Below are 27,833 nucleotides of genomic sequence, written 5' to 3' on the forward strand. Positions count from 1 at the left end.
GTATGTGCCAACAAAGTAAAACAATGCACTCAAAAAACTTTGAAGCTGAGCTTTGTTGATATTAATTCTCCAAGCTTCCATCCACCTTTTCAAAGTTTCTACATCTTTTTGCATTGACCCTCCAAGGAAGGGCTAACAATGCCACCATGATAGCTAAGCTTATGAGATATGAAAAGTCTTGAGTTTCCCAAATGGTTTACAAATAACTAAGTGCTATGCTTGAAAATCTCAATCATGTCACTATGTGTTGTTTTCAACCACAAAGGAAGGATTCCAAAATCATTAGTTCCAATATGTACACTATTCCCAATAATCACAAACAAATGTAGACAAGGACTAGGACTTGGGGACATGGGAGGGGCAAGAATTACCAATCCTTGTGAGTACATAGCCATATGGGATGGGATCAACAACAAAAAAAGCTACCATCCTCAATATTCCTAAACCTAAAACTAGGGCTTCCTTGTGACTATGCTATTTGCAGTATCGTTGTCTGCATCATTGAGCATATGCAATGATTATTCAATCCCTCCTATGTTTGCAAAAGAGGACATTTTCAGGTCATGAAACATATGTGTGGAAGATAACTTTTATGTGGAATATAAAATGTATAATCACCTTTTGCAAAAATGACCCATGAAGAATCTGTCAAAGTGATGACTGGACTGAAAGAAAATGAACACGAGAAGAGGGAGAGAGAAAGGGGACAGCAGAATGTCAAAATCTGCAGTATATGCATGCTGAAACAAAGATGTATACATGGGCTCTCAAATGTATCTCTGCGAACCGATCTCTCTCTCCACCAAAAAACCAAGTGAATGATGACCAAAGCAAGCCAGGCAATAAATAGGCCCAAAAATACACAAAATAATGAGGTCGAAGAGCTAGCCGCCTACTTCCCAAAAAGCGAACCAAGGCTCAATCTCCTCTACCTGCTGGATAATAAATACCAAGGTTTGAGGTCCCCTCACAGACCGCAAAATCCTCATAGTAGCTTGCGAATGAACCAGCTTGGGTCCACTCATGAACCGTGCAAGCAAACCTACTAGAAAACACAAATCAATCTAAGTATTAAGGAGCCATATTAACAACTCAATCAACTACCTATAGCAGGTAGCATTCGCCGTTGGTGAATTGGCATAGGCCATAGCCTTCCAGTTTGGATCCATGGAAGTAGAAAGAGCCTTATACCCTCCATCTCAAATGTAATCAAAAGCCCCTACATATACCGCTTTTGGGAGATGAAAATCCCCCTCAAGAGTTTGCCAAATCTCATGACCTAGAAATGAGTGGAGAAGACCCATATCCATCATCTTGAACATCTTGTGGAGTGCCTACTTGACCTTCTGCGCATGGTCACTTGTCAAAATGAGATAAGACACAAACAATACGTACCCTCCAACTAAGGTGTGGACATACAATTGGTGATCAGCAAAAGAATGTCAATACCCTAACTTTCCTTGGAGGAACAAGTCTATCTTCTTGTTCCAAGCAAGTAGAGCCTATTTGAGGTGATAAAGGGCCTTCTTCAACCTATATACCTCGCCATTTGATGAGAAAAAGCTACTTGATCTTAAAGATCCATTTGACTCCAATCATCTTCCTATGAGTGGGCCGGGGCACAAGATCCAAGTGCCATTCTGCTCAATCGCATCCATCTCCTACTCCATAGCCTTCTTCCAATGTTGTGACTGCAAGGCCTCCTTCACGAAGGTGGGCTCCCTATCCTACATGGCATGAGACATCAAACAATAGTTAGTACAAACAAGCTCGGTGGAGTGTGCCTGGTTCCTTCGAGATCGTCATTGGCCATCTGGTGGTTACCACTTCTCAATAACTCCTTCAGTCCCTACATCACAGAGTGTATCACTTGCCCAACGAGAAGGAGGCCAATACTTCCCTTGCCACTCTGCCTTTGCCAAAGTCTCTAGCGCGTCAACTAGTGCCAGCTCAACAGGAGAATCAGGTGGTGAAGCAATCTCCTCCTCCACTGATGGGGGAGCCTCAAGAGGCAGAGGCTCCAAAGGCACTGGATCAAGTGCCCCACTGTCACCTGGATCTCCAAGTATGGAATGCTCGACATCCTCCTCTATAGCTGAAAACTCTACGAACCGAATGTCTAAACTCATGTATACCTCCCATGAAACAAGATCATAAAGCCTCTATCCTTGGGATTGCAAGCTATAACCCATGAATACCTCTTGCTTGAAAGTCGGCTCAAGCTTATCCCTACATTTCTTCGAATGCATCACACTTGAACACCCTCAAGTACGAGACATCCAACTTTTAACCAAAGTAAGTCTCAAAAGGTGTCATACCAACCATGGCAAATGTTGTCATTGAGGAGATAGAAGAAAATAAAGATGCTGATTTGTTGGTTACATCTTCAAATCCACATGCTATGACGGTGGAAGACATGTATATCACTAAAAGGGATGTGATAGATGCCTTGTTGTCTACTCGTGATGGTTTGTCACAATCATGGATTGTTGACAGTGGTGCTTCATTTCATGTGACTCCATCTTTGGAGTGTTTTTCTTCTTATGCAACAGGTAACCTTGGGAAAGTTTACCTAGGGAATAACCATGCATGTGATATTAAAGGAGTGGACACCATACACCTGGCTCTTGAAAATGGCCAGGAATTGATTCTTCATGATGTTAGGTATGTACTTGGCATTAAGAAGAGCTTGCTTTCTGTTGGGCACTTAGACAGCATGGGTTACTTCACTACCTTTGGTGGTGGAATATGGAAGATACAGAAAGGATCCATACTTGTCATAAGAGGCAGTATAAAGAGAACTCTACATTATAATCACTGCAAGGCACTTCCAGGAAAGTTTATTGCAGTTGCAGAAGTGCAGTCACACATGAAGCTATGGCACAAGCGTCTTGGACACATGAGCCAAAAGAACTTGCAAGCACTTTCTTTACTTGGAAGAGTTGATGTGAAAAACTCAAAGCTTGACTTTTGTCATGACGGTGTTTTGGGAAAACATATAAAGAGTTCATACTCTCAAGGAGCCTCTAGGATGGCATGTATTTTGGATTTAGTCCATTCTGATGTATATACCATGCCAATAAAAACTCATAGTGGTTTCCCTTATTTTGTGTCTTTTATTGATGACCACTCTAGAAAGATATGGGTTTACTTACTTAAGCAAAAAAGCAAGGCATTGGATGCCTTTTAAAAGGTTTTATGAATTTGTTAGTACTCAAAAGGGTTAAAACTAAAATGCATAAGAACAGGCAATGGGGGAAAGTATGTATCTAAAGAATTCAATAAGTTTAGTGATGTAAATGGGATTAAGCGGGAGCATATAGCCCCTTATAATCTATTGGGAATAAAGGCCTCATGCCTTTAAATGTGCTCGGGTGTGAACACACCCTTAGCACTTGTACTTACACATATATATCTATCTAAAAACCTAAAGGTACACTCTCGTCAGTGTACATAAAAACGTGCTCACTCTCTACTCTGCTCTATCTTACTCTCTCTGTCTCTCACTGCATGTAACGACTAACTGTCTCAATCTTCGTGCCTAACCCATCACTACAAAATGGTATCAGAGCTGCGGTTAAGAAATTCATACTTCTCGGAGTTTGAGCAGGAGTTGACAAGCAAGCTCAGGTCGTGAGTTCATGGGCGATAGGTCATAGCCCAGGTGGGACGTTCAACGGACAATCTGGTTCGCAAGCCTGACGGGCTGCGGACAACCACACAACTGCAGGCGACCAGGAGATGACCACGGGATTCCAAGCGACCAGGCAATGACCACGCTACAGCAGCAGGCAGCCAACGGACAGGTCCAACGGACAAAGCGTGCAGCAGTCTGCAGACAACAGTCGGCGGGACAGGTCATGACGGGCAGCAATCATTGGGACACGTCGCGCGTGGTGGGACAGTCGAATGGGATCAACAGACCCCGCCACATCTTTCAAACAAAAAAAAGGTGAGATATTCTATTTCTTCAAAATCTCCTTGAATTTGCTTTCTATATCTGAGTGTTCACGCACACAAGCACAGTGTGCAAATCTGTGCAAATTTAGGCCCACAAATTTGAGGCTTTTCCCGAATTTAGGGATCTCAACACAGAACTGGACAATCTGACTCAAAAATTGCAAAGTCGGTGCACATTTGCCCGGGAATTTTGGGGGTTTTCACAGTGAAATTCTTTCAATTTCACTGAAATTAGTGCATGCAGGACTTGGAAAATTTGGGGATTTGTCCAGATTTGGTACGAGCAAGATGCAATAGTGATATCTGTCTCAAAAATTGCAAGAATTTGTGACATTTTGTCCCTGACATTTGGGGCTTTTCATGTACATACACAAATTGGGCTGGAACTTACTCAATTTCTTGACATTGATGCACATTGGACCCCGTGCAATTTGGGGCTTTTGCAGTTTGGGCAAAATCTATCCACCATTTGGTCATTTTATATATATATAGGTTGAATTCCACACAATTTGGACATCAACACTTGGTAAAATTTGGGGGTATTGCTAAAATTTCTCTATTTTGGCAAAATTGTTCTATGCATGACAGAGAAAATGCAGATGTGTGGTTGATGCTTTGACCACAAAAATTTTGGGGCTCTTGACCATGTGTGTCAAATTTTATGCCCGTGGGTACATGTACAACAGAAATTGCAGTTAAAATTTGGGATATCTCAAGTAATGTGATATATATGCCCTTGGAACAGCTGTAATCAGTTGGATAATGCTGCAGCACATGGCTTGGTGCTTCTGAAAATTTAATTACAGATCTGAAATCTCTGCTTCTACGTGGTCATTTATTGCTGGTTAGTACTTGTTTGTAGCTTGGTCACTTGGGTGACAGTTTTGGGCCTGCATTTGCTCAATTTTTTGTCACATTGGGCTGAAAATCATGGCTGGCAACAGTGACAGCAGTAATCTCATGCACATAAAGAAGCTTGAAGGAGCACATAACTTCGCAGTTTGGCAAAAACAATGCTACAATACCCTGTTGCAAAAGAAGGAGGCAAAGCCGATCAAAACCAAAGGGGCAAAGCCGGTGGACATGGAACAAGGCGATTGGGATGAGTTAAATGAGCTTGCACGCCCAACCATCAAGCTATCGATTTCTGATGCCTTGCTGTTCCACATTGAAGGTTTGGATTCTGCATATACTATATGGACTAGACTGCAAGAACTATATGCACAAAAGAGTGCTGCAAGCAAAGAGCTTATGGATTTGCGTATGAAAGAGAGTACAACAATGTCTACTCAGTTGAGTGAGTTTAACTCCATTTTCAGCCAGCTGGTTGCCTTGAAGTTCATGATTGATAAGGAATTTAAGGCTACTTTCTTGCTTTACACACTACCAGAGAGTTGGGATACATTCAAGAATGCTATGAGCAATTCTAATGTGATCCTTTTGTATGCTGATGTAGAAAGTGTTCTACTCATGGAAGAAATGAATCAACAGAACAATGTATCCAATAAGTCTTCCAGTGCTTTGCATACTAGGGGCAGATCACAGCAAAAGGGCAAATATGATAGCAAGGGATGCAGTAAATCACGTGGCAAAGATGTTGAATGTCATCATTGTAGCAAGAAGGGTCACTTTAAACATGATTGCTACAAATGGAAGAAAGAGAAAGAAAAAGGCAAGAAGACAGATATTAGCAAGGAAGAGAAGGACGACGGTCAGCCTAAGAAGAGCAGTGTAAAAATTTAAGAGGTGAATGTAGTCACTCATGACAGTGATAGTGGGAGTGACATACTCTTTGTCTCTTCACACTTTGGTGCACATGCTTTACTTGCACATACCGATGATGACATGCATACCTGGATTCTCGATTCGATTCAGATGCTTACTTTCATATTACCCTCATCGTGAGTGGTTCTTTGCCTATACAAGGGGTCGACATGGTGTTGTCCATCTTGGGGACAACTATGCATGTGAGATTACAAGTATTAGCAGTGTGCAGTTACAATTTCAATATGGCTCTATCTTTACACTTCAGCATATACGGCATGTACCTCAGCTCAAGAAGAGCTTGATTAGCATAGGGCAGCTAGATGATGATGGATTTCATACCACCTTTGGTGATGGGAAATGGAAGATCTATCAGGAATCTAGAGTGATTACCGGAGGTTGTAAAAGTGACACCTTGTATCCTCTCCATGTATCTAGTGTGAGTGATCATGTTGTTGTCGTGACCGAGCAACCAACTGTTCTTTGTGGCATGGCCAGTTGGGACATATGAATCAAACAGGTATGAAAGTGCTTTCTCGTTTGGGTTACTTGCCTTGTCTTCGTTATGCTGATTTTGAGCACTGTGATCATTGTATTTATGGCAAACATGCACAGACGTCTCATAAAAAGTCTCTTTCTTTCAAATCTTCTCCTCTAGAGTCAGTACATTCGGATGTATGTCAAATGCCAGGATTATCTTTAAGGGGAAAGAAATATTTTGTCACCTTTGTCGATGATGCTACACGGAAGGTATGGGTTTACCCTATTTGTAGCAAGGATGAAATACTTGACCAATTTAAAAATTTCTTGGCATTGGTTGAAAATCAAACAGATAAAACAATTAAGTGTCTTGGCTCTGACAATGGTGGGGAATATGTACCTTTCAGGCATTTTGTGACAGCAAAGGAATAAAGAGGGAGCTCGCTACCCCTCATAATCCACCCCAAAATGGAGTTGCAGAGCGTATGAATTAGACCATACAGGATAAGGTCCGTACGATGCTGCCTCATGCTACACTACCCCATGGTTTTTAGGCAAAGGCTATTATAACAACCATTCACTTAATTAATCGGTCACCAAACAAGTCTTTGGCAAGGGGAAGTTCCCCAAGAAGCGTGGTCGGGCAAGCCACCTTCATATGCTAATCTGAAAGAGTTTGGTTGCGAGGCTTTTGTGCACATTCGTAAAGAAAAACGCAGCAAACTTGAGCCAAAGTTCTATAAATGCATTTTCCTAGGATATGGTGACGAGGGTGAAATGGGGTATAAATTGTGGGATCCCGAGAAAAGGAAAGTAGTATGCAGCAATGACGTTATGTTCCAGGAAGATCGCATGCACAAACAGCCCGAAAAGACTAAGGAGGTCCGTAGGGTTGTATTCCGAGAAGAAATACCTTTTGGACAATAAAATGTGCCCGTTGTACAGCAGCAAATACCTACTGTAAATGAACCTGTAAATGCAGGAAATGATGCTGAAAATGATCAGCCAACTATTGCCCGTGATAATGAACCACTACATGTGCAGGAACAGCCAGGACAGCAAGCTGTTAATGCTGATTTGCAAGCTCAAATGCCAGAACAGCATGCTGAAAATGGAAATTTGCAAGAACAGCTAGCAAACAATAAGCCTTTGGGTTAGGAGATCGTCTAGGGCTACTAGACAACCTGACAGATTTGTTCCTAGTACAAACAATGTGGCTGATTGTGTCATGTTAACAGACTGTGGTGAACCGTCTTGCTTCAAGGAAGCAATGGATAGACAGGACAGCAAGAAATGGTATAAAGCCATGTTGTCAAAGATGGAATCTCTGGAGAAAAATGGCACTTGGGACTTGGTGCAGTTGCCTAAGGGGCAGAAAACACTTCCATGCAAATGGGTTTACAAGATAGTCACTCCTGGTTTCTCACCAAAGTACAAAGCAAGACTGGTTGCAAAGGGGTACAAGCAGGAGCATGGAATTGACTTTGATGAGATTTTCTCTCCTGTAGTCAAGATGACTACATTGAGAACCATTTTGGGCTTGGTTGCAGTTGAGGATATGGAGCTTATACAGATGCATGTAAAGACTACATTTTTACATGGTGATCTCCATAAGGACATATATATACAGCAACCTGAAGGGTTTGTTGAACAAGGGAAAGAAAAGATGGTATGTAAACTCAAAAGGAGTTTGTATGGGCTGAAAGAAGCACCAAGAGAATGGTATCATAAGTTTGATACATTCATGCAATCCCAAGGCTTTCATAGAAGTCAAGTGGATCAATACGAGAGGCTGGAGAGAAGAGATAACGGACTAAATGAATCAACCATGAAGAATGAGTGAGAGAGTGGCCTATAAATAGGCACAATAAGTCTAGGATGGCACCCCTTTTTGGGGCTGCAAACCCTAACACAAAACGCAGAAACGCAAAAACGCAAACTGCGGATGAAGGGTGAAGGGTTTCTCAACACCCCTTCTCAAGCCCAAAAAGGGAACAAAAAGAAAAGTAAGGTGGAGATGCAATGCTACATGCTGAAGAATGCTTATGCAGCAAGTGTCTTTTGGACAATGTCCCTCTTAGGGAAATTGTTCACTTGCCCAAGCGCCCTAGTACAAAGATGATGAAATCATGCGATGCATAGGAGGAATGTCAAACTTTGTGTAGTGCCGAGAACCATAAGGGTATTCCCCTACTCAATCTCGAGAGTTGGCTCCATACCGACTAAATGACCAAGGCAAGAAGAAGAGGAGAAAGAAGATGTAGAGGATCCCTAAGATCCAAGACTTCCACCTGAAAGGTAACCTGCAGTAAAGAACAGTAGACAGAGTGAACTGGAGAACCCAAAACTCAACCTCGAGAGAAAAGCCACTAGCTCCGTGCATCCATGCGGAAAGAAATACGAAGGCCTCGTCACCAAGTCGCGGCTGAACCTCCAAGGCCCCAATCTAGGTAGATTCTCGAGATCCTGGGAATCAATAGGTGAGATGACCGCTGGAAGAAAGCCACCCCATCCAAGGGTAGAAGAAGAAGGTAAAAGGCCTCTGCCAAGTTGTGCGAAGGACTGAGCGGTGGGTGGGGACCCCTTGTGAAACTGGAGAAATAGGGCCCCCTTTGAAGTTGCAGTAGATGTAGATGCCTCCTCAGAGGGCAAAGAAAGATCATCCCCCTCTCAAGTAGATAGGGAATCCAAAAAACTCATGGATCATAGACTCCGAAATGTCCGAGGATGAAGAAAGTACCACCGGTCGTGTCTAAGAAGGTATCCAGCTGGGGTGGTGAAGAACTCTCAGAGGAGGCCTCTTAAGCCTCAGTAGACGAGGGTGAAGGGTGGGACTCAAACTGAGCAATGAGTGGGTAACAGTCGCTGTTGCTCAATAGAGCGGACCGGGAAGCCGAAGAAGAGAAAGGAGTCGAGCAGCCACTCTCTCTCGAAGGAGCAGACTGACGAGGAGACTGTATCAAACAATCACTATCTCTCGATGGAGCGGACTGCAAAACAGCGGGCCGTGATAGCCATTGTACCGGAAAAGATTGCCATTGGCATTGCGATGATCTCCAGGAAGTTGTAGCGCCAATCGATCCTCCATGTGCTCGGAAGGACTTAGTGCGTATCAAATGGGTCTTATTGCCTTGAGCATAGTACCCTGATAGCCAATGCAAAACGATCTCTGTGGCCCAGAAAGGAGAGGTGGCACAAGGAGTGCCTGGTGAAAGACGCATATACTCCATGGGGATGGGGAGCAAAGGTCGAAGTCGACAATCTTCGGTGGGATGACCGTTCGTACCGCAGTAGTAGCACCGAGTAGAAGGACAATCTATTAATGGAGACGCCATGGTACTGGGGTCGCAAACTGGAGAAGGGAGGGTAGATGGGAGAAAAATGATCTCTCCCAATGCACAGCCCAAATGATAAAGAAATCAAATATTGATGCCGAGCCCGCCACTAGTCTTTGTCTTCTCTGATAAGGAGTATCTTTGTGGGCAAATGCAGCCAAGAAAGGTTGGATCTAATGTCGACGACAGTGCAAGAGAGAGAAAGACTAAAAACGCAGGCTACAGGAGAGAGAAAACAGCAAACACAAGCTGCAAGAGAGAGAAAGACTAAAAACGTAGGAAAAGCCAGCAATAGCAGTCAATATGCTAAAATCAGCTCCGAACAGTGTGTGATAGGCTGGAAACAAGCGCCAAATTGTTATAGACAGCAATAGCCAGCTTGGACCGCGATGTACTCCGCATCCAGGGTGTGGGCAGCAAGCTAAAATACCTGAAGTCTGCAAAAACGAGATTGTTTTCTGAATGGAAAGTGATCAGCAACGGTCGCTCTACTGAAAACAGCTGCAAATTGCAGGTGGAAGGTTGGAAACAGGCACGATTACGATATCCTCCACGAAGGAGGTGTGGACAGCAAGCTGAAAACACCTCAAACCTACAAAAACGAGATTTTGATGCAACGGAAGAAGAAGAGAAGTGGATGCCGAACCCGCCACCGGTCTTTGCCGTCATTGGAGTGGAGGGTCTTTGCCGTTGTTTGAGTAGATCCAACTCTGATACCATGTCAAAAGATGACGTACCAGAGAGACAGTAGGGTTTGCGGGGAGAAACACGAAGTGAACTCGGCAAACATGGAGAAGAAAAGAGAAGAGAGAAGAAACTCTTATGAATGGAATGATGAAGTTCTGAATCATGGAGTGAATGTGATACAAGGGAACAAGGGTGTCATAGCACAAGGAAGATGATGAAGACAACCACGAACCACAAACCACAATATCGTCCTAAAGGGCTGTGAGGGCAGTGGAGAGGCTGGAAAGAAGAGGTGACGGACTGAATGAATCAACCGTGAAGAATAAGTGAGAGAGTGGCCTATAAATAGGCACAGTCAATCTAGGATGGCGCCCCTTTTTGGGGCTACAAACCCTAAACGCAAGCTGTGGGTGAAGGGTGAAGGGTTTCTCAACAGACCATTTGGTGGTACCTAATCTAGGCTTTCTCCCATGGCTTTGGCGTTAACACAATTTTCTGTGTTCTGTGTTTATCAGTCTATGCTTTGTCGTACTATTGGTTTTGTGTTACCTACATTTAGCGCATTTCTTCACAACAGCTTGAGGACATGCATTGACAACCCCAGTATATCTGCCCTCTCCATTTCAACATTCATTGACTGTAGATTTCTGCATTCTTTGGTCTCTTTTCTTTCTCCCTTTCTCTTGTGTTCATTTTCTTTCAATCTCGTCCATACACTTCTGCGTTCGCTGCACTCTGACATAGTATCAAAGCAGCATAGAAGGGCTAATTGATCGTGGGCAAACCTGAACGGGAGGACTCTTTGCGACAAAAGTTTGAGTTTTCAAGCTTTGGAGGCTACAGTGAACAAGTTGTGAACGGAGAAGGAGCAAAGTTGCTGTTGTTCGCAAGTCCTTGTTGTTTGTGAAGGAGAAAAGACTACATTTTCAGCCTTTTGGCAGATTTTGAGTTTCCATCACCTCCAGTAGGTGAAACTCTTTGAGGACGAGCGAAGGATGCCCCAACAGGCCCAAGCACCTTGCATGGAGTCAAAGGGGGCTGCCCTTGTTTTTGTGCAAGTCATTCTATTGACAATGTCGACCAAAATTGCCGGAGTTTCAAGCTATTATGGACCATAAGGTCCCTATATTGCTAGCTCTTCCTTCAAATCAAAAGCTGAATGGAGAAAATTACCGCATATGGTGTGTAATGATGCTTCTAATCTTGGAGTCTTATGATTTGGTGCAGCTTGTGACCAAGGCCATAGACCGTCCTACAGCTCATGCTACCTCTTGGATGTTCTCTTAATGTGAAATCGTTTTTGTTCAATAGCAACTAAACTCTATTCTTTTACGATCACTCAAATCAAAGAAGCTTTCTTCAAATGAGAAAGCCGAGTTCATGAAGGTAGAAGCACATTGGGACAAATTGAATGCCCGCATTCATTCTTTCCTCTCTCTCTCTTACACACTAGCAGTCATTGCTCACATCGAGCACTTGATTGTGGCTCAAGACATATGGCTAGAGCTTGATCAAATATACAATCGAATGACCGTGATGAAGCGGATGTCTCTGGAGGTTCAAATGAGGACCTTGAGTTCCTAACAAATCTTCTTCTATATGGGAGCTTCAACAATTGCAAATGCAGGTCCAAAATGCAAGGAAGGCAATTACCTCCGAGGACATGGCAATAACTCTTCTTTCTTAGTTACCATCCCAATTCTGTGTATTTTACTCTACCTTGATTCCTTCAAGGCGATCAGAGACTCTTTGTTGGGAAGAGTTGGTTCCTATGGCTTTGAACCAGGAGGAGCAATTGAAAGGATAGAATGCTTTCAAATCGAAGGCATTGGCAAGTTAGTTCTCTTAGAAGAAGGGGAAGAACCTAAGGAAGAAGGACAAATCGAAGGAGAACAAAGAAAAGGATTCCACTTGTCACATCTGTGGCAAGACATATCACTAGAAGAAGGATTGCCTTGACAAGAAGAAGGACAAGGAAAAAAAGGAGAAGTCTTCAAAGGATTCAAGAGCAGTGGCTGCTCCCTCATCAACTGCCTTCCTTCACTTGGAGGTGATTGAGGCATCGACCCCTAGGGCTTCTCATGTTGCATTGAAAGCCCCACACCCTCAAGTGGATTGTTGGCAATGATGCCTCTAGGCACAAGACTCCTTCTGTAGAAGGTGTTGCCCATTTGCAGCCTTCGCATGGGTAGATTCTCATTGGCGATAGCTCTTCTGTTCCTATTCAAGGGAGGGGTAACATGTATCTTATTCCAGATGGGCAAGGTGGTGCTCATACTTCACAAGTGCTTTATGTGCCAAGCTTGGGTTACCATCTACTTTCGGCACACAAGATTTGTTCCCTCGACCTCTTGGTTGAGTTTGACAAGGATTTCTTTCAAATTCTTGATCGTGTATTTATTGGGAATAAAGGCCCTCGTGCCTTTTAATGTGCTCGTGTGTGAACACACCCTTAGCACTTGTACTTTCATATATATATATATATCTATTTAAAAACCTAAAGTGGTACACTCATCATTGTACCTACAAATCGTGCACACTCTCTACTCTACTCTCTCTCACTCTCTATCTCTCTGTTGTTAACTAACACTGACTGTCTCGATCTCCGTGCCTCCCAGTCACAACAAACCGGTATCAGAGCCAATGGCTCATGCAAGCTATTGAGGAGTAGACCAACAGGCGTAACAATCTTGTGGACTGCTGGAGTAGGCGACACGTAACGAGTAGGCGACATGTGACAAGTAGACGAACAAGTAAGCAAAGAACAACTGATGGACAGGCGACTGCTGGTCAGGTGCTGTCAACGGCAGACTGACGACACGTCAGATGGGCTGCGTGACAAGTGACGAGGTCGCACTGCGTGACAAGTGACGAGGCGACCTGAACGCAATGTCAAACGGTCTCCGTGACAGGCGACGGGCCTGCGCGACGACCTATATGTGATGGGCGACAGGTCATCCCATCACACGAACGGGGTAGAACGTCAACGCCACATTTTTCCCTTTAATTTACTTCATCCTATTTTCCCCTTTACCGGGTGTTCACACCTACAAGCACAGAGTGCAAATCTGTGTCTTGAAATTTGGGGGTTTTCCCAAATTTGGTGCCTGACACACATTGCACTAAACTCTGGACCAAAAATTGCAAACATTGAATGCACAAGCCTCAGGAATTTTTTGGTGATTCTCAAATGCAAGTGGAATTTTTTGGTTGGATGAGTCAATTTCACTGAAATTTGCGCAATCTTGGTCCGAAAATTTGGGGCCTTTCCCGGATTTGGGGATTGTGATGCAGGACAAGACAATTTGTCTCAGAAATTGCAAGAATTTGTGACATTTTGTCTCCGAAATTTGGGCCTTTTCATGTACATGCAGAATTGGGCTGAAATTTATCCAATTTCTCCACATCAATGCACATTGGACCCCGCGCAATTTGGAGCTTTTGCTATTTGGGCAAAATTTGTGCGCCATTTGGTCATTTATGTACATGCAGGCTTAATTCCATGCAATTTGGACATCTAGCACTTGGAAAATTTTGGGGATTTTTGCTGAAATTGCTGTATTTTGGCAAAATTGGCATGTTCCATGCATGATAGAGACAAAGACAATGCAGATGTGTGGTTGCTGCTTTGAGCACAAAATTTTGGGGCTTTTGACCGTGCGTGTCAAATTTTATAACCGTGGGTACATGTACAACAGAAATTGCAATTAAATTTTGGGATTTCTCATGTAATGTGATATATATGCCCTTGGAACAGCTGTAATCAGTTGTGGAATGCTGTAGCACATGGTTTGGTGCTTCTGAAAATTTACTTACAGATCTGAAATCTTTGCTTCTACGTGGTCATTTATTGCTGGTTGGTACTTGTTTGTACCTTGGTCACTTGTGTGACAGTTTGGGCCTGCAGTTGCTGAATTTTTTGTCACATTTGGGCTGAAAATCATGGCTGGCAGCAGTGACAGCAGTAATCTCATGCACATAAAGAAGCTTGAAGGAGCACATAACTTCGCAATTTGGTAAAAACAGTGCTACAATATCCTGTTGCAAAAGAAGCAGGCCAAAACCAATTAAAACCAAAGGGGCAAAGCCCGCAAACATGGAACAGGACGATTGGGATGAGTTAAATGAGCTTGCACGCTCAACCATCGACCTATCGATTTCTAATGCCTTGTTGTTCCACATTGAAGGTTTGGATTTTGCATATGCTATTTGGACTCGACTGGAAGAACTGTATGCATAGAAGAGTATTGTAAGCAATGTATATTGGCTGAAAAAGCTTATGGATTTGCGTATGAAAGAGGATACAGCAATGTCTACTCACTTGAGTGAGTTTAACTCTATTTTCAGCCAGCCGGTTGCCTTGAAGTTCATGATTGATGAGGAATTTAAGGCTACTTTCTTGCTTTGCACTCTACCATAGAGTTTTGGGATACATTCAGGACTGCTATCAGCAATTCTAATGTGATCCTTTTGTATGCTGATGTAGAGAGTGCTCTACTCATGGAAGAAATGAATCGGCAGAACAATGCATCCAATAAGTCTTCCAGTGCTTTGCATACTAGGGGAAAATCACAACAAAAAGGCAAATATGATAGCAAGGGACGTAGTAAATCACATGGCAAAGATGTTGAATGCCATCATTGTGGCAAGAAGGGTCACTTTAGACGTGACATCTACAAATGGAAGAAAGAGAAAGAGAAGGGCAAGAAGACAAATGATAGCAAGGAAGAGAAGAAAGGAGGTCAACCTAAGAAGGGCAGTGTCAAAATTGAAGAGGTGAATGTAGTCACTCATAATAGTGACAGTGGGAATGACGTACTCTTTGTCTCTTCACACTTTGGGCACATGCTTTACTTGCAAATACAGATGATGACGTGCATACTTGGATTCTCAATTCAGGTGCTTCCTTTCATATCACCCCTCATCGTGAGTGGTTCTCTAACTATACACGAGGTTGACATGATGTTCACCATCTTGGGGACAACTATGCATGTAACATTGCAGGTATTGGCAATGTGCAGTTGCAGTTTCAACATGGCTCCGTCTTCACACTTCAGCATGTACGACATGTACCTCAACTCAAGAAGAGCTTGATTAGCATAGGGCAGCTAGATGATGATGGTTTTCATACCACCTTTAGTGATGGAAAATGAAAGATATGTAAGGGATCTAGGGTTATTGCCAAAGGTTGCAAGAGTGATACTTTGTATCCACTTCATATATCTAGTGTGTGTGACCATATTGTTGCCGTGACCGAGCAGCCAAGTGTTTCTTTGTGGCATGGCCGGTTGGCACACATGAGTCAAACAAGAATGAAAGTGCTTTCTCGTTTGGGTTACTTGCCTTGTCTTCGTTATGCTGATTTTGAGCACTATAATCATTGTATTTATGGCAAACATGCACAGACGTCTCATAAATAGACTCTTTCGTTGAAATCATCTTCTCTAGAGTTAGTACATTCAAATGTATGTCAGATGCCAGGATTATCTTTAGGGGGAAAGAAATATTTTGTCACCTTTGTCGATGATGCTACACGGAAGGTATGGGTTTACCCTATTTGTAGCAAGGATAAAGTGCTTGACCAGTTTAAAGATTTCTTAACATTGGCTGAAAATCAGATAGATAAGACACTTAAGTGTCTTCACTCTGACAATGGTAGGGAATATGTGTCCAAGGCCTTTCAGGCAATTTGTGACAGCAAAGGGATAAAGAGGGAGCTCACTGTCCCTCATAATCCACCCCAAAATGGAGTTGCAGAGCGTATAAATCGGACCATACAGGATAAGGTCCGTACGATACTGTCTCATGCTGCATACCCCATGGTTTTTGGGCAAAGGCTGTTATGACAGCCGTTCACTTAATTAATTGGTCACCAAACAGGTCTTTTGGAGGGGGGGGGGAGTTCCCCAAGAAGCGTGGTCGGACAAGCCACCTTCATATGCTAATCTAAAAGTGTTTGGCTACGAGGCTTTTGTGCACATTCGTAAAGAAAAACGCAGCAAACTTGAGCCAAAGTCCTGTAAATGTATTTTCCTAGGATATGGTGACGAGGGTGAAATGGGATATAGATTATGGGATCCTGAGAAAAGGAAAGTAATACGCAGCAATGACATTATCTTCCGGGAAGATCGCATGCATAAACAGCCCGAAAAGATTGAGGAGGTCTGTAGGGTTGTATTCCGGGAAGAAATACCTTCTGGACAGCAAAATGTGTCCGCTGTGCAATAGCAAATAGCTGTTGTAAATGAACTTGTAAATGCAGAAAATAATGTTGGAAATGATCAGCCAGCTATTGCCCATGATAATGAACCACCACGTGCAGGAACAGCCAGGACAACAAGCTATTAATGCTGATTTGCACGCTAAAATGCCAGGACAGCATGCTGAAAATGGAAATTTGCAGGAACAACCAGCAAACAATGATCATTGGGTTAGGAGATCGTCTAGGGCTACCAGACAACCTAACAAATTTGTTCCTGGTGCAAAAAATGTGGCTGATTATGTCATGTTGATAGGACAACAAGAAATGGTATAAAGCCATGTTGTCAAAAATGGAATTTCTTGAAAAAAAGGACACTTGGGACTTGGTGCAGTTGCCTAAACGGTAGAAAACACTTCCATGCAAATGTGTTTACAAGATGAAGGTCACTTCTGGTTCCTCACCAAAGTACAAAGCAAGATTGGTTGCAAAGGGATACAAGCAAGAGTAAAGAATTGACTTTGATGAGATTTTCTCTCCTGTAGTCAAGATGACTACATTGAGAACCATTTTGGGCTTGGTTGCAGTTGAAGATATGGAACTCATACAGATGGATGTAAAGACTACATTTTTACATGGTGATTTGCATGAAGACATATATATGCAACAGCCCTAAAGGGTTTATGGAAAAAGAAAAAGAAAAGATGATATGTAAACTCAAAAGGAGTTTGTATAGTCTAAAACAAGCACCAAGAGAATGGTATCATAAGTTTGATACATTCATGCAGTCCCAAGGCTTTCATAGAAGTCAAGTGAATCATTGCTTGTACACCAAGAAGGTAGCAGATGGAAGCCTGATTATATTGGTCTTGTATGTAGATGACGTGCTGATTGCTAACAAGGATACTCATGCCTTGGACTCGCTGAAGCAAAGTCTTTATGGCGGCTTTGACATGAAGGATCTTGGTGGTGCAAATCACATTCTTGGATGCGAATACTTAGAGATAGATCAAAAGGCTTACTCTATCTATCTCAGCAGGAGCATATCTCCAAGGTTTTGCAGCTTTCAATATGGAGGGGGGGAAAACAATTGGGGTTCCATTGCCTCCATATGAGAAACTCAGTGCAGAGAACAGCCCTACATCTAATGATGAGAAGACTAAAATTGCCAAGATACCAGATGCTTCAGCTATTGGCAGTTTGATATATGCTATGGTTGCTACACGTCCTGACATTGCCTTTGTAGTGGGAGTGGTTAGCACATACATGGCAAACCCTGGCAAGAAGCATTGGGATATAGTGAAAGGTATTATGAGATACCTCAAAGGCACAAAGGAGTTGTGCATCTGCTTTGGGAAGCAGAAGGCATCTGTTATTGGCTTTACAGATGCAGACTATGCTGGTCATGCGGATTGCAAAAAGTCCACTTCTGGATATGTGTTTACTTTCACAGGAGAAGCAGTCTCTTGGATCTCCAGGCTACAAAAGTGTGTTGCATTGTCTACTACAGAGGCAGAGTATGTGGCTGCCCTAGACATGCAAGGAGGCTTTATGGCTATCACGTCTAGTAGGAGAGCTTGGCATCACAGAGTTACCTGTTCTCCATTGTGATAGTCGGAGTGCTATCATGCTAGCACGGAATCCTGTCTTTCATGCAAAGACAAAGCACATACAGGTAAAGTACCACTTCATTAGAGATGTACTTGACAACAAGAGCATTGAGCTTGTCAAAGTGCATACAGATGATAATCCTGCAAACCTTCTCACAAAGGGTCTTCCAGTAGAGCGGTTTGCTCATTGCCGACAGATGATAGGAGTTGGATAGATATATGTATTTCAGCTTTGTACATACCTAGAGTTAGCTGATTCTTTTCTTCTCTTAAGGCACATTGCCTTTAGGTGGGAGGTTGTTGGGAATAAAGGCCTCGTGCCTTTAAATGTGCTCGGGTGTGAACACACCCTTAGCACTTGTAATTACACATATATATCTATCTAAAAACCTAAAGGTACACACTCATCATTGTACCTACAAACGTGCACACTCTCTGCTCTGCTCTCTCTCTCACTCTTTGTCTCTCTCGCTGTGCGTAATGACTGACTGTGTAGATCTCCGTGCCTAACCCATCACTACATGTCGTACAATTGTTATTTGTGTTTCTGTGTCAGAGTATTTCTTTACACGGTATCAGAGTACTATGCTCAAGGCATTGAGACGCATCCGATGCGCACTAAGTCCTTTCGAGCACATGGAGGATCGATTAGCGCTACGACCTCCTGAAGATCGTCGCAATGCCAACAGCAATCTTCTCCCACCTATTTTTGGGTACAATGACTACCACGGCCCGCGGTTCTACAGTTTGCTCCATCGAGAGACAGTGATTGTTTGATATCGTCTCCTCGTCAATCCGCTCCTTCGAGAGATAATGGTTGCTCGACTCCTTCCTCTTCTTCGGCTTCCCCGTCCGCTCCATTGAGAAGCAACGACTGTTGCCCACTCATTGCTCAGTCTGAGCCCCACCCTTCACCCTCGCCTACTCAAGTTCAAGAGGCCACCTCTAGGAGTTCTTTACCACCCCAAATACCTCCTTCGACACGACCGGCGACACTTCCTTCATCTTCAGACATTTTGGAGTCCGTGATCCATGAGTTTCTGGATTCTCTATCTACCTCAAAGGGGGATGATCTTTCTTTGCCCTCCGAGGGGGCATCTACATCTACTGCAACTTCAGAGCAAGCTTCTATTCCTCCAAGTTCACAAGGGGTCCCCACCCACCGCTCAATCCATCGCACACCTTGGCAGAGGCCTTTTACCTTCTTCTTCTTCTACCTTTGGATGGGGTGGCTTCCCTCTAGCAGTCATTTCACCTATTGATTCCCAGGATCTCGAAGATCTACCTAGATCGGGGCCTTCGAGGTTCAGCTGCGACTTGATGATGAGGCCTTCATATTCCTTCCCGCATGGATGCACGAAGCTAGTGGCTTCTCTCTCGAGGTTGAGTTTCAGGTTCTCCAGTTCACTCTATCTATTGTTCTTTATTGCAGGTTACCTTTCAAGTGGAAGTCTTGGATCTTGGGGATCCTCTATATCTTCTTCCTCCTTTCTTGCCTTGATCACTTGGTCAATATGGAGCCAACTCCCGAGATCGAATACGGGAATATCCTTATGGTTCTCGGCACTACACAAAGTCCGACATTCCTCCTATGCATTGCATGATTTCATCATCTTTGTACTAGGGCGCTTGGGCAAGTGAACAATTTCCCCAGGAGGGACACTGTCCAAGTGGCACCTGCTGCATGAGCATTCTTCAACATGTAGCATTGCATCTCCACCTCACTCTTCTCTTCTTCCCCTTTTTGGGCTTGAGAGGGGTGTTGAGAAACCCTTAACCCGCAGTTTGCGTTTTTGTGTTTCTGTGTTTTGCGTTTAGGGTTTGCAGCCCCAAAAAGGGATGCTATCCTAGACTAACTGTGTCTATTTATAGGCCACTCTCTCACTCATTCTTCACGGCTGATTCATTCAGTCCGTCACCTTTTCTCTCCAGCCTCTCCATTGCCCTCACACCCCTTCAGGAGGACATTGTGGTTCGTGCTTCGTAGCTGTCTTCATCATCTTCCTTGTGCTACGACACCCTTGTTCCCTTGTATCACATTCACTCCATGATTCAGAACTTCATCATTCCATTCATCAGAGTTTTTTCTCTCTTCTCCATGTTTGCCCAGTTCACTCCATGTTTCTCTCCACAAACCCTACTATTTCTCTAGTACGTCATCTTTTGACAAACATGACCACCCCAAGTTGAAAACGCAAACATCAGCATTTGTGTTTGAAACCAGCCTTCCTTTTCGGATAGGGTGGGTTTAACCTGATTAAGCACTTAATTACAGCAATTAGCAAATGAACATAAACTGAAGTGCTCACTTTACCTTCATAAACTTGGACAATGGACACCCTGTTGGCCCCAAAACTGGCGCCCCTTTCGGTATTTCTTTAATTTCAATTGCTAATGGTAAATTACAAGACAAGATTTCACGATCTCCTTGGCTGATTCAAAAGCCCCTTGCTGTTCCAATAATCAGCAAAGCATTCAGGCAAACTCCCCCTTGATTTTCACCCAGGACTTGCTCTAATGGAACCCCAACTAGTCAAATGCTGCCCCAAGTTCACAATAGATGGCCTACCTGAAATCCTCACAATTCCACGAATTTCCGGTGCTGATTTCAGTGTACAATGCCTTTGACTGATGGCACGGGTCCCAAGGTAGCTGCTAAACCCTAATTACTGCTGTAATTTAGGGTTTACAGCAGTAAACTCTCTGTTGTCCACCAAATTTGGCTGCACTCTGCTACCAATGGCTGAGAATTACTAGGAATGCTTAAGCATAGACTGGAGGAGATGAGAGAATGCTGTAGAGAGAGAGAAAATCAGCTGAAATGTATCTTTTGATTCGTAGCTCTAATGACAAATCTGATGGCACTAACAACTTCAAAAGGGGGGTAAAACACCAGCTCAGCTAGCAAGCCCTCCTCTTCTACCGCCACCTCTCTTGAGGCGCAAGAGTAAACCTGCTGCCCCCTGTCCTGTCGCGGCACGCGATCAGTCGTCGTCGCCTCTCATAGCCAAATCTGATCACCTCCTCTCCCTCTACCAAGCTCAGAATGGCTGCAATTCAGCTTTCACCACCCTCCAACAGCCTTCTCCCTAGTTGCATGGGAAAGTTTTGCCAGGTGGCAGCCTTCCTAATGCATTTTCAGCCATTAAATTAATTTTTCAGAATTAATTAATTCTGAAAATTAATTTCAGCCCTTTTGACCCTGCCCAAAATTAAACATGCCCATCTGTAATGAAATTGGCTAGGCCATTTGCAACTTGGAGTGGTTCCCAACCTCTGTTGACCCTTAGACTAGCATTAATTAATTAATTAATGATAGTCCCTAGTGTCACCACTGACACTTAATGGCCAAACAATTGTCCTAGGGTCCAACCTAGCACCAACTGACCACCAAAACCCAGTTGGCATAACTTAACACAACTTTTGCCTTTAACACCCCCACTGCATCCTCGGGGTCCTTGGCCCGCTCCCATGAAATAACTACCATGTTCATCACATGTGCTAAACAACCTTGCACATTTGATTAATAACTTAATCAAATGTTACTAGCAAGATTAAAGCATCTCAAAATTTCACGTCCCCGTGACAGACCTCCTCTTGAAAACCTTGCAATCGTCCTCAATTGCACTGCATTGGGCCAAAGCAAAAGTATATAGCACTGGAATTTCAATTTGGCATGACAATCACCACAACATTGGCCACTATTGTTGAACCGTTGCATATGTGCAAAACTTATTGAAAATTTCTAGCCAGCAAAACATAATAGAAAACTGAAAAACTGTCCAAAACTGTTGCTAGAAACCATTGGATGCATCCATAACTCATGTTTCTCAATCGTTCTGACTTCAAAACCATAGTAAAGCATATTCTCAGCATAAACCATGGCTCAAACTGTCAATGACATTCATTTGCATGCGGCTGTCCATGGAATCAGCTGTAAACCATTAAAAACTGAGCATGACCTGATCATAAACTGATTATGGACTGATATGAGAATTGATCACAAATGGCTGCAAATGTGACTCCAAACTTATCACAAGCTAATGGTAAAAAAACTGATCAGAAACTGATGCAAAAACTGATCCCAAAGTGATCATAAACTGTTCTCAAACTGATCAAAAACTGAGCTGAAACTAATCAAAAAATTGATCTCAAAACTGAGGCAAAAACTCATGCCAAACTGGTCCAAAAACTCATGCATAAGTATAGTCTCAGAGCCGCAATGACAACCATACTCATATACATGTATCTCACAGTGACTAGTACACCGAGTAGTGACCTCATGGCAGACATACTATCAGCACAGTAAATTGGATACATGCTGAATACATCCGAGATCCACTACATACGAGCGCTGTCCAAAACCGGTGGAGTGGAGGTGCTACCTCCCCCTTGAGCATCAGGCAATGCTCTGGACCCCCGCTCTGCTGAACCTGAGTAAGCCCGATCCAAAGTTGGCTCGAACTAAAAGGCATTGAGATAAAGTTGCAACAACTGAGGATGGTTTGCCAAGTCATCCTCAGTTGTTGCAACTTTATCTCAATGCCTTTTAGTTCGAGCCAACTTTGGATCGGGCTTACTCAGGTTCCCTCTGACCTTCCTTTCCTTATGTGCCAAAATCTGCTCGGGTACCAAGATCTCATCTAGTTCCTCAACCTCTGGCTGAATTTCAGTAGATACATCTTCTGGCACATCATCACGAAAAGGTCTCAACAAACTAACATGAAAGGCATTGTGTATCCGCCAATGTGGAGGTAATTTCAGCCGATATGCAACATCGCTGATCTTTTCCAACACTTGAAAGGGCCCATAGTATCTCATGCTTAACTTCGAATATAGCCTCTCTCTTCCCTTCATCTTTTTCAGCCTTGCCTTTTCGAAACGCAGCAGTACATAATCGCCCTCTACAAACTGCAAAGCACGTCTATGGCGATCAGCTGCCTGCTTTTGCTTGTCCTGTGATCTCTAAAGTGCATACTTTATCTTTGCATAGGCTACATCCAAGTTTTCCACAAAGCGATAAGCCTCAAAGATCTTATCCTTAGTGTGCAAAATATATGGAACCTTCTTCTCACCCTCAACCACCTCAAATGGAGCATTGCCAGTGGAACTATGCACCGTATTGTTGTATGCAAACTCAACCAATGGCAAATATTGCTCCCACTATGTCTTGTGGTCTGAAACATAGCAACTCAAAAGATCCAACACTGCGAAATTTGCTTTCTCAGATTGACCATCTATCTGCGGATGGAAGGATGATGAGAATTTCAGCGTGGTACCCATATTCTCAAACAACCCCTTCCAGAATAGACTAGTCATCCGAGAGTCTCGATCACTGATGATCGACTCAAGACATACCATGATACTTGAAAATGTGCTGTATAAATAATCGTGCCATATGATCAACCTTTATCTTCTTCCTCATCGGAATGAAATGGGCTTATTTGCTAAACCTGCAAATAATAGTCCATATCCCATCACTCCCTGTAGATGTCCTAGGAAGCTCAAAGATAAAGTCCATAGCAATGCTCTGCCAAGGCCTATCTGGAATAGGCAAGGGCTGCAATAAGCCCGGCATCTTTTGTCTATCATGCTTTACCTTCTGACATATGATGCATGCCCTAACATACTGCTCTACATCATGCCTCAAAGCTGGCCGATAAAAGAAATGCTCCACTACCTTGACTGTGGCATCAATACCTCTGTGTCTTGCATATGGAGGAGCATGATTTTCAATGATCACTCTAGGCCTCAACTGCTTTGTGACACACAGTTGTCCATGCATCAACAGAATTCCATCTCTTACCATAAAATGCTCATGCCTTTTGGCCATTGCAAAGCTGATCATAAACATTAGCAAAGTCCGAATCAGTAGCATATTACTCTTTCATGGCATCCAACTCAGTGTGATAAACCATAGTGACGGCTGAAATTTGTGGCTTACGTGACAGTGCATCAACCACAACATTCTTTTTACCATCAATGTGAAAAATCTGAAAATGAAACATAGAGAGAAAATTTGCCCATCTCATATGCTTCTCCGACAACTTTGTTTGCGTCAGAAAGTACCTCAAAGTCTGATGGTCTGTCTGCACTATAAAATCAGCCCCCAACAAATAATGTTTCCACGTAGACAGTGCATGAATTACAGCCAAGAGCTCTTTCTTATAAACCTATAAATTCCTCTCTGCACCGTGGAGAATTCGGCTCTCATAAGCCACAACTCGGCCATCTTGCATAAGGACAGCCCCAATGCTGTTACCACATGCATCACACTGAACCACAAATGACTTCCTTAGATCACGCAACACAAGCACAGGATCTGAAGTCATCTTTTCCTTCAACTTTTCAAATGCTGAAATTTCCACTGCTGTCCATCTAAATGGCACATCTTTCTTTTCCAAAGCATGCAATGGAGATGCAATTTTAGTAAACCCGCGTACATACTTCCTATAGTAAGAACATAAACCCAAGAAGCTGCGGATCTCATGAACATTCTTCAAAGCTGGCCATAAACGTTTTGCTTCAACCTTAGCAGGGTCCATACAAATACCATCAACCGATACAATATATCCCAAGAAGTGGATTTCATGCAAAAAGAATTCACTCTTCTTGTCATTGATAACTAGCCTATACTTACGTAGCTCATTGAAAACAATGTCCAAATGCTTTCTATGCTCCGTCTCATTCTTTGAATAGACAATCATGTCATCAAAGAAAGTACCCACAAATGCTCTATGTGGCCGAAAGATGCGATCCATCATCCGATTAAAAGTGGCAGGAGCATTCGTAAGTCCAAAAGGCATGACAAGAAATTCATATAACCCAAAAGATGTCCTAAAAGTTGTCTTAGGCACATCCTCCGATCTAATGCGTATCTGATGATACCCACTTTTCAAATCTATACGACTGAATATTGCTACCCCCTGCAATCTATCCATAACATCATCGATCCGAGGGATCGGAAAGCGGTTCTTTATCCACGATCTTGTTCAGAGCACGATAGTCAATGCACATACGCCATGAACCATCCTTTTTCTGCACCAAAAGCACTGGAGAACAGAAAGGAGATGAGTTGGCTGAATCAGTCCTTTTCTAACAGCTCATTTACCTGACTCATAATCTCCTCCTATTGGGCTGCACTGAGGTTTATTAGAAGGGCTACTTTCAGGGATAAGGTCTATACCATGATCTTCAGGTCTTTCAGGTGGTAGCTGCCCTGGAAGTGACTAAGAGAAGCAATCAGCATACATTTTCAGAAACATGCGATCCTTCTCTAATTTAGACATATTCCCAACATTCTCACTATCATCCTTATCCTTAGCAAAAACTAAATACGCTGAAAGATGATTTTCCATTACTTTAGAAATAGCAGCTGCAGATATAACAGGGACAGATTCCCCTTTCAACTTTACATCAAGTGTGAGTGTCTTTCCCTTATGTTGAATAGTGATCTCTTTTGCATATGAATCAATCACTGCATGCATACGGTGGCACCACGGCATACCAAGCAACACATCACAACCCTCAAGTGGAGCAATGTAAAACTCTTCGTTGTCCACATATCCCTGTATGTGCAACCGAAGCTTTCCAATGAGTGGTGTGTTCTGCATGATCCTTACATGCCATTCCAACTTCCCCCATGGCTCCCATCTCATTCTCTTTGATGCCTAGACGGGCTGCCATGTCAGTAGAGATGAAGTTGGCTTGTGCACCATTATCAAAGAATATCAGCGCATGCTGATCCCTAATTTTGCCCCATGCTCTGCACAACTCAGTAGCATCATCATTGGGCTGATCACTAACATCGGGCACCAATCCCACTGATGTTTTGGGCCTTTTACCCTTAGGATCTCCCTGATTTTCTGATTTTGCAGCTTGCTGCCTATTGGGACAGTTCTTTGCAATATGATCCTCCTGTTCACAAATAAAGCATTTATTTGCAGCCATCAATTCCCTACGTTGTGGCAATGTTTTTCGAGCCCTTTCTTTGCTGTTTTGGCCTCTTTTCAGGCTGGTTTTCAGATATGCCCCTTTTCTCAGCCTTAAACAACTTTTTATTCGGCTTCTCCCCGCTCTCTTGGAAGCCCGAATCCTTTCCATGCAGCAAAGTATCGGCTATAGCAGCAGTCTCTATGAGCTGAGACATGCTAGACACGGTGGATTTTATGCAAAAATCCCTAATTCCTTTGGGTAACCCACATACATATTTTTCCACTTGCTCATGAAGGGGTACGACACGATAAGAAGTGGCGGGCAGCAATGCATCCCAAAACTTCTTATTGTATTACTCTAAATTCTTGCATTCCTTAGCATCAAGCTTGTTCCAAGCTATCATGATGTCCACCTCAAAGGTACTAGTCAACCAATTCGATGCAAACATTTGCTTGAATTGTACCCATGTTGGCGGTGCTCTACCAAACATCAAGAGCGTGGATCACCACTGCAATGCATTCCCCTTCAAGAAAGTGGCTGCCTTTCGAATCTTAGAGGATTCGGTGAAGTTTCCCCCTGAATAGGCTGCATCAAACTGCTAAATGAAGGTCAAAGCTTTCAGCCTATCTTGTGCACCACTGAAGGACTCAAACTTCACTGCTTTTCCACCCTCATCAGTCTATTGCTTCCCCTTTGGGAGTCAAGTTGTCATACACTGGCTGCTGCAAAAAGGGTGCATTTGCTGTATTTACATCATGACCAAGCCCAAATGAAGCATTTGGATGACCAGCAGTCATTCCTTGAGCCCCATAAGCATTTGGGGGTACAGATGCATTGCCAAACATTCCACTTTGTGCCCCAGGCATCAAGCCAATGCTACCGTACATAGGATTTTGCACATTTCCAGCCATACCCGAATACAATGGGCCTTGCACACCATGCATTGGCTGCTGCATACCATATGATTTGTGCCATGCATTCTCGTATGCGGCCCTTGGCCAACCATTGCATGAAAAATCGTACTACCACCAAAGTATCCTGGCTGCCCCATCATAGCATGCATGCCCGGCTATCCAAAATCCATTGGATTGGCACTTCCATAATGGCCTTGCATTTGCATTCCTTGCCCCATAGGTACCAACTATTTAGCTTCATTGGCCTCTTTAGGAGCTTCAAGTGAAGGATTTGGCACTACCTTCGGTGCACCTTGCTGTCCCGAAGGTGTAGAAGTTGACTTCATCTTCTTGCCCTTGCCGTCCTTCTTCGGAGCATTCAAAAATCGGGTGAACTAAGGATCCTTTGCCAATTCAGCAAAGAGATTTGCTGCTGTCCTCATCCGATTCTTGAACTGGTCATCAAATTCCTCTTCACTTTGCTGGTCATCTACCTCATGACAGCTTGAAGGCCCTGCATCTTGCCCAACAACAACATTTTCAGCTTGTTGTCCATCATGAGAGCCTTGTCCAAGATTAGGCATTGCATTTCCTTCATTCCCATGAGAATGTCCATACTGAAAGAAATCATCACTGCTTGATTCCATCTCACTTTATAAAGACATGTTGCTATAATTTCTCAGCTGAGCACAAAAATCAGCACTAGCACAAAGCTTTGGCTTGCAATCAGGTGCCTCGGGCTCACCAAATCAAGACATTGAGTGATTATCCCGGCAATGGAACCATGAAACCAGTCTTCCTTCTCGGATAGGGTGGTTTAACCTGATTATGCACTTAATTACAGCAATCAAAAAATGAACATAGACTGAAGTGCTCACTTTACCTTCATAAACTTGGACAATGGACACCCTGTTGGCCCCAAAACTGGCGCCCCTTTCGGTATTTCTTTAATTTCAATTGCTAATGGTAA

At 43.3% G+C, this 27,833-nt stretch overlaps 1 protein-coding gene across 4 annotated transcripts in view; it reads right to left on the minus strand.

Annotated features, from left to right (window-relative positions):
- Window positions 1-27,833, minus strand: part of SKIP16 (SKP1/ASK-interacting protein 16) — a 48,769-nt gene that overhangs the window by 12,039 nt on the left and 8,897 nt on the right. The window lies entirely within an intron of this gene.

Source organism: Lygodium microphyllum, chromosome 6 (genome assembly GCF_053477565.2).
Source record: "Lygodium microphyllum isolate KBCC chromosome 6, Lygodium_microphyllum_v1.1.10, whole genome shotgun sequence".
Classification (NCBI taxonomy): Eukaryota; Viridiplantae; Streptophyta; class Polypodiopsida; order Schizaeales; family Lygodiaceae; genus Lygodium; species Lygodium microphyllum.